This window comes from Phyllostomus discolor, chromosome 5, assembly GCF_004126475.2.
Source record: "Phyllostomus discolor isolate MPI-MPIP mPhyDis1 chromosome 5, mPhyDis1.pri.v3, whole genome shotgun sequence".
Taxonomy (NCBI): Eukaryota; Metazoa; Chordata; class Mammalia; order Chiroptera; family Phyllostomidae; genus Phyllostomus; species Phyllostomus discolor.
The window spans coordinates 11,638,129-11,652,885 of NC_040907.2; positions in this window are offsets into that span (position 1 = coordinate 11,638,129).

The following is a 14,757-nucleotide window of genomic DNA, read 5'->3' on the forward strand; positions in this document are numbered from 1 at the left end:
ACAAAAAGCAGGGATTTGTGTTCCTAGTTCACATTCAACAGGACCGAGAACCTGGCAAACATCTCTAGTGTCTCGTTGATCCCCAGAGGCCTAGACCTGTCGTCCTGAGTCAATCATTGGCCAAGGGCATAGGACCGACCTGACTGCACAGACCAATCAGAGGCCTGGAGCTGGCGTGGCTTCCCTGACTCTCGCTGCTGTTAGTGGGGAAGGGAGGTGACGGATGCTGGGGAGCCACGGCCAAAGTCTATATTAGGGAAGGTTCCAGCACCCGGCACTACCATCCAGACTGCTCAAAATCTCCATCGCTCATGAGACAAGAGAACACAATTCCTCAGTGGGGCAGCTTTGTCACAATGGAGCAAGGAGCTCCTTAAGAGTCTGTTTCCAAGTCAGCCAGCATGAAGTGGAGCCATTGGTAGAGACCCACGGAATTGCCTGAGGAAGCAAGCCCCCACTTCCACGTCCCTTCAGCACCGTGCAGACGTGCGGGATACACACAACAGCCGGCCTGACAGCCTCACCTGCTCCGCCCACCACTCGTGAGCTGTGAGAACTTGGGTGCCACAGCGGGATGCCCGGGCTGGTTTCCCGTTAGTGAAGCGGGGGGTTATTTCACAATGGGGTGGTCAGCTGCTGTTCTAGAGTCTTGGGGAACTGAGCCTTTAACCAGTGGGGTCTGTGCCAACTCGGGGCAGGTGGTGTCTGACTTGAATGTGGGATGCCCAGTCAGCGTCTGGCGAGAACTGGAGAAGTGCTTGTGTGGAAAACCCTACACCTTTGGTGTCACGAGTGTTGCTGGTGTGAGCCAGAGTAGAGAAAGCCTGTCTTTCTCCTCCTGCATGCCTATACTCATGAGAAAAACGGGGCAGGTTTTGGTAGGCAGGATTATCCTAGAAAACTTAAGTGTTGTCAGTTCACAGGGACGGAGGGTAGAGCGGCGGTTACCAGGAGTTGGGGCAGTGAATGCCGAACAGGTGCAGTGGTTCGGTTTGGGACGCAGAACACTTTCTGGAGACCAACAGTGGTGATGGGTGCACACTAATGTGAACACACTCGGTGCCACTAAATTGTACCTAAAAATGGTAAAATTCCATGCTGCACATATTGTACCAGAACGTATTTTCTCCAGAAAGTTATCCCGGAAAGTGCACAACCTACTGACGACGTTGTATTCATGGAACTGACTCACTGAGGCGCAATTCTCAGCTCTGGCTGTCCCGCCATTTATCCTCCCCTCACTCTGAGAAGGTTAAGGTCAGGGGTGTTACGGTCAGACAAACCTGGGGTACACGCCCAGCCCTATCACTTGCTAGCTGGGGGACCAGGCTAAGTCACTCAAATGTAAAACTGTCCGCTCACATTTATGGACTTATCGAGCATTTTCCTTTAGGGTGGGCGCTGCACTGAGTGTTTTACATGCATTACTTCATTTCATCCTGGTTATCACTGTGTATAATTTATAGTAACATTTATAGTATCTCAGGGAAGGGAAGGGAGGCACAGGGAGGTGAAGGAACTCAGCCAGGGCCACACCGTCAGCAAGCGGGGAAGTCGGAACTCACGCCCAGACCTGGCCGACTTTTCCACTTGGCACGGGGGGCACACGTGTAGGGCTCACAGCACTTTTAGGGGGCCACAGAGTTGTCTTAATTCTCATTTACTTCTAAATCAGAAGAAAAAATTACTATAGTGATAATGACTATACAATCATGAATTCAGCCTGGATTAGATTCATCTTTATTCCAAAATAGTCATAAAATATGTTTAATGTTTTTATGGAAGGGAGGGCCCCAAGAGCCAGAGTGCTCAGGGCCCGTGAAATCAGGACCTCTAACTCCAGACCCGCTAACTCCAGGCCCCCGGGTTAAACCATTACGGCTTACCAACTGTCCAAACCTCGGTCAGCCCACTTCAAGACTGGATGTCTGCGCAGACTCAGACAAGACATTGCTTCTCTGCCTCAGGCTCCTCCTCTGTGAAATGGGGATGATCAAAGGTGTCCATGTGCCCCTGGCCACGCAGATGCCCTGAGTAAATGTGCAGAACCCCTGAGCAATGCGCCCGATGCTCAGTGAGGGCTCTGTAACGACCAGCTACGTCTGATGTCATTCCTCACCGAGCAGAAGGGGCTGCGGCGCGGACCCCAGAGGGGCTGTCTCCGGGAGGGCCAGCTGGCCGGCAGCCTCGGCGCAGCGACACCTCGTCAGGCACACCAGGAATTCCACGGCATCTCCACAGCGGCCTCTGGAGAGGGTCTGGTGCGTGTTCTTCAACCAACCGGGGGAGAGCCACGCTTATAAAAGCTTCCAGGCCTCAGCGATAATGTTCCCCCTTCCCACACCCCTCGCCACTCCCCTGGGCCCTTTTCCACCTTCGCTCAGGTTCTGCAGGAAGCGGGGCAGAAGGGACTGTGCTTTAAGCAAGTGTAAAAGAAAGAATACAGGCTTGGAACTTTCGGGAACTGGCTTTGCCTTCCGGCTCCCCCAAAACAAGTTTGAATAAGTCTCGCAACCTCTCTGAGCCTTGGGGCCCTTGGCTGGATAATGGGAACACACTCTAAATGAGGAGTAACACACGTGACTGTCATTACCACGGGGTAGTGGTAGAAGCATAAGGGCTTAGAGATCAGAATCCTTTGGTTCAAATTATGGTTTCTATCCCTTGACAGTACGTGACCTCCCCCCTGTCCAAGTCCAAGTTTGTCATTTGTGAAGTGGGAAATGACAGCAGTAACCACCTCAAGGGTTATTGGGAAGACTGAAGGAGATAATTATATCTAAAACCCTGCAATACTGGGGACACAGTGAGTATGAAGGTCAGCAATTTTCACCTTAGTCATAATTGTGCCTCCTTATGAGCCCTCTAGCACGTAACCCAGTTTCCAAAAGCACACAGGAGGTGTCCAGGGAATAGATGTTAAATGAATAGAGGAGGGAACAGCTGGGTGAATGAATGAACACACTTGCCATCACTCTCTGTCTGGGACTCTTTTCTTCATGCTGAATCCCCCTTGACCTAACGAAGGGCCAATAGGCATTTTTGCAACCTCAAGATTTTCCATTTTCTTGTATGTTCTGGACTGTACTAGGTGGTTTAAAACTTACCTGGGACTTTGACACTCCTATTGAGAGTCACAGGTAAATTCCGACCCCCATTTCCTTCCTCCTGACTGTCGGCCGAACACAGTGACTCACTTCTGCCCAACAGAGCAAAATGGCAGTGACAAGGGTGCAGCCCCCAAGACTAGGTCACAAAAGCCATCGAGGCTTCCACCGTGGTCTCGCTCTTGGGTCACTCGCTGCGGGAAAACGGCTGCCATGTCATGCGCATCCCGGAAGGGTACACAGAGCGAAGACCTGGGCGCTTCTTGCCGGCGTCCGAGTGAGCGAGCCATCGTGGGCGCAGACCCTCCAGCCCCCGTCAGGCCCCCGATGACCGCAGCCCTGGCCAACAAGTTGACCACAGCCTCGTCAGAGATTCTGAGCAAAAGCCACCCCCAGCTGGGCCACTCCCAACTTCCTGACCACAGAAATGGTGAGATAACATGTTATTTTCAGCTGCTGTTTGGGGGGTAGTTTCTTACATGGCAGTAGATAACTGATACGCTTTGTTGAAGGGGTTGGACAGATTCTTCTCTAGTGACACCTGGCCCAGGGAGACTTCTGATGGCCCGTTCTCCATACTGTCTTAACATTATTTGGAGAGTCAGAATCCACACTTTACTTCTGACGTTAGTAGACCATACTTGCTAATGAATTAAGAACCCTGTCCCCCTTAGGGTCTCAGGCGGGCTGCATCCTGGCACCTGTTGCACACTGGCCTGCCCTAAGAGGGGTTGGCACCACCAGGTCCCTGTTGGGAAGGAAGAGCCGGGCTCGGGGCCAATCAGGCTGCCACCCGGTCGGGAGCTCATGTGGTCAGCTTCAGGAGGGGGCCTCTCAGAGTGCCCTTCCCTTTCTGGCAGCTCCGTGCTGTTTTCACAGCAGCTAGTTCTTCCACCTTATTTGGAGACAGCTCCAGAATCCTCTCCTGGGCCAGCCCGGGCTCTGCGCTCGCCGCAGAGAACCCTCACAGGCCTTTGCTCCTGGGGAGTCTCTGCCTAATGTGGAGAAGAGCCTGGAAGGGGTGTCTGCTCCTGGCTGGATGGAGGGCTGGGGCTGATCAAGACAAGCCAGCTCTTCTCATTGCACAGTGAGGACATTTGCCACTGGGCTGTCCCAGGGCATGGTCAGTGTGGCCATTGCCATCAGGTTCAACGGTCTTTTACTGTAGACAAGACCAGGGCACAATAATGAACAGATGAGGCCCGAGCTCTGAAGAAATGCATGGTCCGCATGGGGAGACAGGCAAGCCAATCAATAACCACAATTAGAAACAGTAAGCAGAGTTCTACCCACATGCCAGGTGAACAGGGAACACAGTAGCAAAGGCCAAGGAAGAGTTCCTTCCTTGGGGATGGAGGAGAGAGGACAGACGCAGGGAATGCTGAGGAGGAAGGATCGGCCATGAGTCAAGTACAGGAAGGAATAAATCCTGGGTCAAGGGCCTGGAAGGCCAGGGCAAAAACACCTGAGTTCTCGGTCATAACTTCCGGGTGCAGGTGGGATCCAATGTGTCCTCCTCTAAACCCTCTTGGAGTCTGGCTGGAACACGAACCACCGACCCAGACGTGAACAGAGACCCACACCCAGTTTGTAGCAAAGGTCACGTCACAAGGGCTGAGTGCAGGTTTCTGGCCAAACCCAAAGTCTGTCCACTGTCTCCGTCCGTACTGCCCTCAGCCGGGTCTCAGCCACCACCCTCTTCTGCTCACTTCACAGTGGTCACCTGACTGGGGTCATCATTTTTAGTCCCCATTTCTACCTTTATATGACAGCCACAGCGACCCTTTCAAAAACTCAGATTCTATAATGTCGCCCCCTTGCTTAAAACCCTGGGAAGGTTTTCGAATAACTCTTAGGATAGACCACTCTCTTTTCTTCACTCCTCCAGGCCCATGAATCTGTCCTCTGCCCACCCCTCCTGCCCTGCCCCACCTGCTCACTGGGTCCCACTTACTGGCCTTGTACTGTTACCCCCATATGCCACGCTCTTCCCCCATATACCACCCTCATCCATTTGCTCAAAACATAATTATCTAGCACCTTCTGTGCACCAGACACCATTTGCAGTGCCGAAGATACAACAGGCAACAAAATGCACACAAAGTCCTTGTCCCTGGGAAGCTTACATTTTAGTGGGGAAAGACAGATATAAACAAGACAAGTAAAAAATAAATACAGTATGTCAAATAGGAATCCATACGAAGGAAAAAGAAAGCTGAGAGAGGGAATCAGAGGTACTGGGAGTGAGTTTACAACTTTCAACATGGTAGCCAGGGATGGTCCCAATGAGATAGTGACCTTTGACACTTGAAGGGAGGAGGTAGAGGAACAGGCCGTGCATGCAAAGGCGTGGAGGAGGAGCATTCTCAGTCGTGGGGATAGCAAGTGCAAAGGCCCTGAGGCTGGGCCATGCCTAGTATGTTCCAGGAGCAACAAGGAGGCCAGAGGGGCCAAAAGGGAATAAGAGATGAGATTCGAGAAGTAACAGGGATCCCAGTCAGGGGAGCCTGACAGTCTGGCACAAGAACTTCGGCACCTTTAGAACCTTCTACCTGGAGCGTTCTCTCCTGCCCCTTCACGTGGCTGACTCTCTCCCATTTTTCAGATCTCAGAGACACTGTCCTTGACCACCCTCACACTTCACTGTCACAGCTCCCTCTTTTCTTCACAACGAGTCCCCAGATATGCAACTGTTTGATCTAATTCCGCAGCACGAGTTGCACGGAGGGCAGGGGTCCTGTCTGTCTTGTTGACCATCGTAAACCCCGGGCTTAGCAGCCTGGCCAGCACTTGTAAGTGCTCAGTAGACAATTTACTGAATGAAAGAAAGAAACAGGGAGATTCTGCCACTATTATTTCTAGTGTGAACCCAATGGGATATGAAGAAATCTGTTTTGATGCTGGAGGAGGATCCTCAGAAATTCTGTGGGCACCGGCCTAGAGGTGGAAAAGCTTTCACAGGGAGGGAGGGAGAGAGAGGAAGAAAGACACTGAGACAATGAAAACCAAACACATGCCACATTTAAAGACCTGGGAATGAGAATGGCCTTCACAACAACAACAGAAGCTGGAAGGCAAAGGAACGGAGCCTGCAGCATACCGAGTGACGAACATTGTCAGCATTGAGTTCTACACTGCACCCACCTACCAGTCAGGCCTGAGACAGGATGAACACACTTCCAGATACTCACCCGCTCAAAAATTTTCCCTCTCGTGCACTCTTTCTTAGAGAGTGATGGATGGTGTCCTCCTCCCATGTGAGAGAAAAACACAAGAAAAAGTGCTCCTTATGTGCACACAAAAGCCTGCACGTGGATGTTTATATCAGCCGCTTTGTTCATAATCGCCAAATATTGGAAGCAACCAAGACGTCCTTCAACAGGTGACCGGATACACAGACAGCGGCGCATCCAGATGGTGGATTGTTACTCAGGCTGAAAGGAAATGCGCTATCAAGCCACGAAAAGACGTGCAGGAACCTTAACTGCATGTTGCAGAGTGAAAGAGGTCTTTCTGAAAGGCTGTTTACGATACGATTCCAGCTACAGATCATTCTGGAGAAAGATCTATTTTGCTTACTGTACGATTCCAGCTACAGATCATTCTGGAGAAAGATCTATTTTGCTTACTGTACGATTCCAGATACAGATCATGCTGGAATCAGAGCTGGAGAGTGATGGATGACGTGACCCTCCCACGTGAGAGGAAAACACAGGAAGCAGTGGCTCCGACCCAGGAGAAAGGTGAGGGAAACTCACCAGCTGACGGCACCGGGAAGGCTCCGGATGACAGCTGTGCAGGGCTCAGTCCAGATGCACACAGGACGGGAGAGGGCTCCAGGATGGAGGTCTCCCGGAGAATAGGGAATTCACACATTGTCGACTCTATGCAGCCAGGGCGGCTTGCATAATTTGCAGGGCCCAGTGCAAAATGAAAATGAAGATCTTGTTTAAAAATTATGGAGAATTTCAAGATGGTGCAGGCAGAGCATTAAAGCTCCAGGTCACGTGCCCAGGCAGTTGGCCCAGCACGTTGGCCATGTCTTGAGAGTTGCTCTGATCAGAGGGTGAGAGAAACCAACTATACCCAGAGAGAAAGGGGAATTTTTAAAAGGATGTTAGGTGGGCCATAAAGTCTCAAAGGGGCTGGAGAACTTCGTTCACAGCTATCCAACTAGAAATAACTCCTGAAACCAGGCTGTTGGGGGTTCAGGTGAGGGTGACGCTGCTGCTGTCCCCAAGTACCGGGCACTGCAGCTTGCAGAGCTGACACTGCTGGGTCCCTGGGCACAGCTCACTGTGGCCCCACAGCAACTTCTTCTACCACAGAAACCTCCATGGGTTTCCTGCTTCTCCAGTTTTTATTTGTCCATTCAAAGTCTGACACGTGTGCATTGCATCCGATGGGTGGAGCCCAAGCCAAGTGCCCATGCCCTAGGCCCAAGACGCTGGGAAAGCGAGCATCTAGAATCTTCCTCTCCTACGGCGCATTTCCGCTTCCCATAAGTCTCATAAGGGGGAATTCCCCAAACATACGATGGGTTCAAGATTAGTCATTTTGGAAGAATGACAGGATTTGTTGATATGGACATTTTTTAAAAACACAAAAGCAACTAAGCAAATGGAAAAAAATGAGACAAATAGAAACACAGTCAAAAATGAAACGAAAAGTTGTTCAAGAAGAGAAACAGAACGATAGTGTTGAGCATTTGCATATTCTGACTAGTGTACAAACTGCAAGTAGATTTAACCCAAAATTCTCATATTTATCACATCGTGAAGATGAAAAGGGGAGAATCATGGTTGTTGATGATTTAAGAAAGCTAAAATGTCATCTGCTGTAATAGGAAGTTAACAGAGAATGCCTAAAATGGATTCATAGAAAATTAGACGCAAAATCGTATTTAGCGAGAGAGAGATAAGTGGCAGAAGAAGTTGCTAAAAAATTGGATGTGGGCCTCTGGGGGCCAAGTTCATAGTTTATGGCAGGGCTCACTCTTTGGGTTGTATAGCTCTATGGGCTTTAACAAGGGTATGATGTCATTACGCACCATTATAGGATCCTATACATAGACTCATTGCCTTAAACGTTCCATGTGCTCCATTTATTCATCCCTCCCCACTTCCACACTCCCCGAACCCCGGACAACCACGGACCTTTTTACTGTCTCTATAGTTTTGCCTTTTCCAGAATGGCCTGTGGCTGGAATCATATAGTAAGTAGCCTCTTATGATCCATTTAGAGTTCATATCTGCGAAAGGCATGATGTCTGTATCTAGAAAGACCTCTTTCACTCTGCAACGTGCAGTTAGGGTTCCTCCACGTCTTTTTGTGGCTTGATACCACATTTCCTTTCAGCCTGAGTAACAATCCACCATCTGGATGCGCCGCTGTCTGTGTATCTGGTCACCTGTTGAAGGACATCTTGGTTGCTTCCAATATTTGGCGATTATGAACAAAGCGGCTGATATAAACACCCACGTGAGGGCGTTTGTGTGGATATGAGTTTTCAGCTCATTCGGGTAAATGCAAATGCAACCGGAGGAATGCAATTGCTGAGTCTTATGGTAACACCAGCTTTTGCTTCATAAGAAACTGCTAAACTGTCTTCCAAATTAGCTGAGACATTTCGAATTCCCATTAGCAACGGACGGGGATTTCCTGTGGCTTCGTGTCCAGCATGTGATATCATAAGTGTTTGGGATTTTAGCCATTTTAATAGGTGTATAGCGGTGTCTGATTGTGGTTTTAATTTGCGATTCCCTCACGACATATGATACTGAGCTTTTCACGTGCTTATTTGCTCTGTGTGTATCCTCTTTGGTGAGGTATCTGTTGAGCTCTGTTGCCCGCTTTTTAATCAAGTTGCTTGTTTTCTGATTGTTGAGTTTTAAGTGTTCTTTGTGTGTTTTGGTACAGTTCTTCATCAAATACGTGTTTTGGAAGTATTTTCTCCAGCCTGTGGCTTATCTTTTCATTCTTTTAACTGTGTATTTTACAGAGGGAGTTTTAGATCACTTTCAATAAAGATCACTTTATCAATATTTTCTTTCACAGTTTGTGTTTTTGGTGTTGTGTCTAAAACCCACTGACAAAGCCAATGACACCTAGATTTTCTCCTATCTTATCTTCTAGAAGTGTCATGTTTTACATTTAGCTTTATGATCCATTTTGAGTTTATTTTTGTGAAAGACATAATGTCTGTACCTAGATTCATTTTCATTGCATGTGGATGTTCAGTTGCTCCAGCATCCATTGTTGAAGATTACCCTTTCTTTACTAAATGGCCTTTGTTTCTTTGTAAAAGATCAGTTGACTCCATTCTTGAGGATCTAATTCTGAGCTCTCTATTCTGTTCCATCAATCTATTATTTTCATCAATACCACACAATATTGATGACTGTACCTTTAAAGTAAGTACTAAAGTTGGGTAATGTTAGTCCTCTGACTTTGTTCTCCGATATTGTGTCGGCTACTCCAGGCCTTATGCCTCGCCCTGTAAACTCAGTCAGCTGAAATTCACAAAATAAGTTGTGGGGATGTTGATTGGGATTTAATGCAATCTACAGATGCAGCTGGGAAGAAATGACAACTTGCCACTGAGTTTTTCAATCCATGAACATGAATTACCTATGCATTTATTTTGTTCTTTGATTTCTTCCATCAGAGTTTTGTAGTTTTCCTCATACAGATCTTGTACACTTTTGTTAGATTTTATACCTAATTTTTTTTTATTTTGAGAAGTGCTTGTGTAAATAGTATTGTGTTTTTAATTTCAGATTCCAGTTGTTCGCTGCTGGTACACAGGAAAGCGGCCAACTTCTATAACCTTGCTAGGTAATCACTCATTATTTCTGCAGTTGTTGTTGATTCCTTGTGACTTGCTACAGATAATCATGCCATCTGGAAGCACAGATGATTTTATATCTTCCTTCCCAATCTGTGGACATTGTACCATAAATGCATCATTTTGCTAAAAGTAAGTTGGGGATACCTTGGGAAGGTACATGAAATGCTGAGGTGCTGAGGCACTCTGCCATGAGACAAAATATTTTAAGTATATCAATCTCTATTCCCTTGCCCCTCAAAAGTTAATGATCTTGCAGAAAACAACAAGTGTTGGCAAGGATGTGAAAAAATGAGAACTCTTGTGCACTGTCTGTGGGAACGTAAAATGGTACGGCCACTGTAGAAAACGGTACGGAATTTCCTCAAAAAGTTCAAAATAGAATTTTCATATGATTCAGCAATTCCACTTCCGGATGTATACCCACAATAATTCAAAGCAGGATCTCAAAGAGATTTTAGCACACCTATATTCATTGCAGCATTATTCACAATGCCAAAGATGGGGGAGCAACCAAGAGGTCCATAGGTGAATAAATGGATAAAGAAACGTGGTATAATCATACAAGGGAATGTTATTCACACACTACAACCTGGCTGAACCTTGAAGAAATTATACTAAGTGAGATAAGCCAGTCACAGAAAGACAAATATTGCATGATTCTACTTATATAAGCGATCTAGAGTCATCAAACATCACAGAAACAGAAAGTAGAATGGTGGTTGCTAGAGACTGGGGAGAGGGAAATGGGAAATTGTTCAGTGGGTGTAAGTTTTGGTTTTGCAAGTTCAAAGTTTCTAGAAATCTGTTGCACAACAATATGAGTATACTTAACAGTACTGAACTATACACTTAAAATGATGAAGATAATAAATTTTATGTTGTGTTTTTAATACAATTTTTTAAAAGTTAATGGTCTTTCCATACTGGACTGGAAGGATGAATTAGCTCTTCAGGTCCCACCAGACCTTACTAGAAATCTCTCCGTAAGCAAATACTTAACACGCCATATTATTACTATTTAAATTTTAACTCTTTTAAATGTCCTAAAGGGGCTCTTTGTAAAAGAAATGATTATTTTGTAGACAATGGCCAACTTGACCCAATTTGAAAAGTTAAAATTTTGTCTCTTGAGTTTTTTTTAAGGGCATCAAAAATGAAAATATTTCCTGGAATTAAAAAAGTTCATTGCCCTGGCCAGGCAGCTTGGTTAGTTAGAGCATCGTCCATGTATGCCAAGGTTGTGGGTTCGATTCCTGGTCAGGGCACATACAGAAACAACCAAGGAATGCATGGATGGGTGGATAAACAAATCAATGTCTCTCTCTCTTTCTCTCTGTCCTCCCACCCTTCCTTCCTCTATCTCTAAAATAAATAAAACAATTAAAAAATACTTTAAAAGGAAGTTTGTTTTCTGAGTCCAAACACAGTGCAGCTGTTCAACCACCACTTACTATGTAAGCGAAGAAGTGGAACCAGCTATGTGGTCTAAGCAATTAGTCTGTTTTCGGTGTTAAACTGACGATCAGTTATACATCACAAGTGCCAACCAGGAAACTCAGAACGAGATTCTCAGGGCATCTCGAACATCTCCTCGCCACTTCGAGTTGCATGTGTTTAGACAGCGTTGTGTTCTAGTTTGCCTCTGACTCCATCAGCTTATTTTCTCCCCTCATTTTAATTTAGCCCCAGCTTCACCGCTTAAAAAAAAATAATCCTTTGCACAGCACACATTTAGTAAATCCTCTTTGCAGCGGAGGAAGGGATATAAATAAATGAAACACAAATGAGTAATGTGCACCGAGCACCTTACAGATCTGCTCTTATATTGTCACGAATTTCTAAACATCATCTAATCCATTACTTCCAAAGACAAATAAAACCCTAGGGCCAAGGAACATTCATCTTGTGAAGCAGAAGGAAGCAGCGAAGCATTAGGGGTGAACTCTTCAACTAATGTATTTCATATCTCTTCGTAAACAGGAAACACACAGCTCTGGCAGCCAAGCGGCTGATGGGGGAGGAGGAGGCGCAGAGGCAGGCTGAGTCTGGGAATGAGCTGGTGCCAGGGGCGGCCATTGTTCCCTGCACCCCTGATGGAAGAAACCAGCAACCTTCTAAGACAGAGATAGGAAGTTAAAACTATGCAGCGAGGAAACTCTTAAACACCCGGATGTGTCATAAATCAAGATGACATTAATGACTTCTGTTAGTTGTAATTTGCTTTGAGCGTTCCTGCAGCGGTGGGAATGAGGGACTTGGAGCTATCCTCACTTTCCCTTCCAGTTTTCTTTCCTAAGAGCCGGCTCAGACTTAAGTGGAAATGAGCAAGTGCTCGTCTATTAGGGCTCTTGGTCACAAGCCACAAAAGCTAACTCTACCTCAAGCAAAATTCATTAGACGGGCGTTATGGACAAAAGTTATCCACTCCACAAATTCCTGTGTGGAAGCCCGCCGCGTGGTGGGGCCTGTGAGAGGTAACTGGGGTTAGAGAAGGCCATGAGGGTGGGACCCTCACAGTGGGATAGCGCCTTATAAGAGGAGACACCAGAGAGCTAGCTCTGTGCTCCACCCCCCACCCAGCACATGCAAAGAAGAGACCAAGCTAGTACACGGCAACGTGGCAGCCGTCTGCCAGCCACGAGCAGGGGCCTCAGCATGCAACCTTCCTTGCTGGCACTCTCACTGTGTCTCCGATCTCACCTCCCAGCATTCCTCCCTTCACTCACTCTGTTCCAGCCACCCTGCCTCCTGGCTGTTCCTCCAATGATGGAAACATCCTTTTGCCCCAGGGCCTTTGATCTTGCCCTTCCCTCTGCCTAGAATTCTGCTTCTCCAGGGAGTTGCCTGGGTCCATCGCTCCGGTTCTTCAATCTTTGCTCAAATGTCTCCTCAGCAGCGAGGTCTTCCTGGACCACATTTCGACCCTCTATTTCCCCACCCGGCTTCACCCTTCGTCACAGCATTTCTCACCCCCAGACATGTGGAACATGTCTGTCTGATTGTTCAGTGCCCGCGTCTCATCTGAGAGGTGAGCTCCGTGAGGCTGCCGGATGTCGCTGTGTGTCTGCCTGAAACGGAGTAGGCACTCCACGAGGGATTGCTAAATGGAAGAGCCCTGACCCTGGGGGGGTGGGGGGCAGGGGGCATTGCTTCCCTCCAACCCTGGGAAGCTCGGGACCCCGCAGGCTCTGCAGCGTGGGCCTCCTTTCCCGCCGCCGTCTGAATATTGACCTTGAACTCCCTCACTTCAGGGGGACTCTCCAGAGGGTAGAACTGACAGCTGAAAGCATTGGCCTGCTAAGCCCCCAAATGCCTCAAGAACTGGGAAGAGCGTAGTCCCGGAGCAGGGTCAAAGATATTGTCTTCCTCTTGTCCCTATCACCCGGTTTTATTTTTCTGCATAGCATTTGTCACTATTTGAACTGGAGCTGAAGCCCCATCTAGCCACTTGGCTGTTCCTGTATTTTATGTCTGCTCTTTCTCAAACCTTCTCCTTCTAATTTTCTTTTGGAGACACTGCCACTGCCCCACTCTCAGTCTGTATGACTCAGTGGGCAGAACTCACCCTGGCTCCAGGAATGGGCAGGGGGCCAGGCCTACACCGGTCAGTCTTCTTTATCCCCCTGGCTGCATGCAGGGACTGCTTGGAATATGGCCATGTGACCCCATTCAGACAAAAATAATCAGGATCAATTCGAGTCATTGGGACTGCTGGGGAAATAGAGCATCTTCTTCCAGGAGGTTTTAAGAAAGAACAGTATATAAGCCTGGAACTGCCAGTGCCAAAACTTGTGAAGAGCCTTTCTGTATAAAGTTTCACAACAAAGAACGAAAGATGGGTCTTGATACCATTGAGCTCCTGGATTCAGCCATACCTGACATCAGTGGACTTTTCAGATACATGTTGCCTAAGCCAGTTTGAGCTGTCTGTTGCTTGTCACCAAGGGCGCTTTCCTTTTTCATTCACTCTTCCCTCTCCACTCACTGTATATTCATTCCCTCTGACTTCTGTTAGTAGGAGCTGTTTTTCTAGGTCAGATATCCGACTTTGAAATAGGATATAAAACGCACTTCTTTTACAAAGCCCAAACAACTGGATGAAGAAGGGCAAAGGTCAGTCCATTTTCTCCATGTTTTCAAACATTTGGACACCTGTCAACAAGAAGATGGAGCTTCTAGCTTTTTATCGGATAATTGTGGAGCTCTGTTAATGCCAAAGGGTCCGATTCTCATGCTCTCCTGAGAACTGTAAGACTTACTAGGGTCCGACCGAAGTCTTACACCTGCACAGGATAGGGAGAGAAGGGTCCTGAATACACGTGCCGAAACGTTTACCCATCTTCCCCTTAATCCACTTAAATGGTGTCGCTGTTTCTAGAGCACTTTGAGCTATCTTTCCTCTGCAATGTTAAAAGGACAGAGATAGCTGTAATTAAAAGGACAGTTAGATGTGTTTCTGGATGCGTATCTAGATTGTATCTTCATTATTTTTTTAACAAATAGTTAACCTTCATCACTGTTTTCTTCCTGAAGGGCTAAATACCTTATAGAAATAAAACATTACAGAAATGCATAAAGAAGAACCTGTGAACCTCCCCATGAGCTTGCTCTCTAAAGCGACATGATTTACGGTTGGGTATGTGTTCTAATATACATGGTTACATAAAGTTCTTAGACACAAATCATACTAACCATTTGTGGCTTATTTTTTTTTTCTTTTATATACTATGGACAGCTCACTGTGTCTTTATATGGAGCTAGCACAATCTTTTAAAATGTATCATAGTCCACTGTATCATA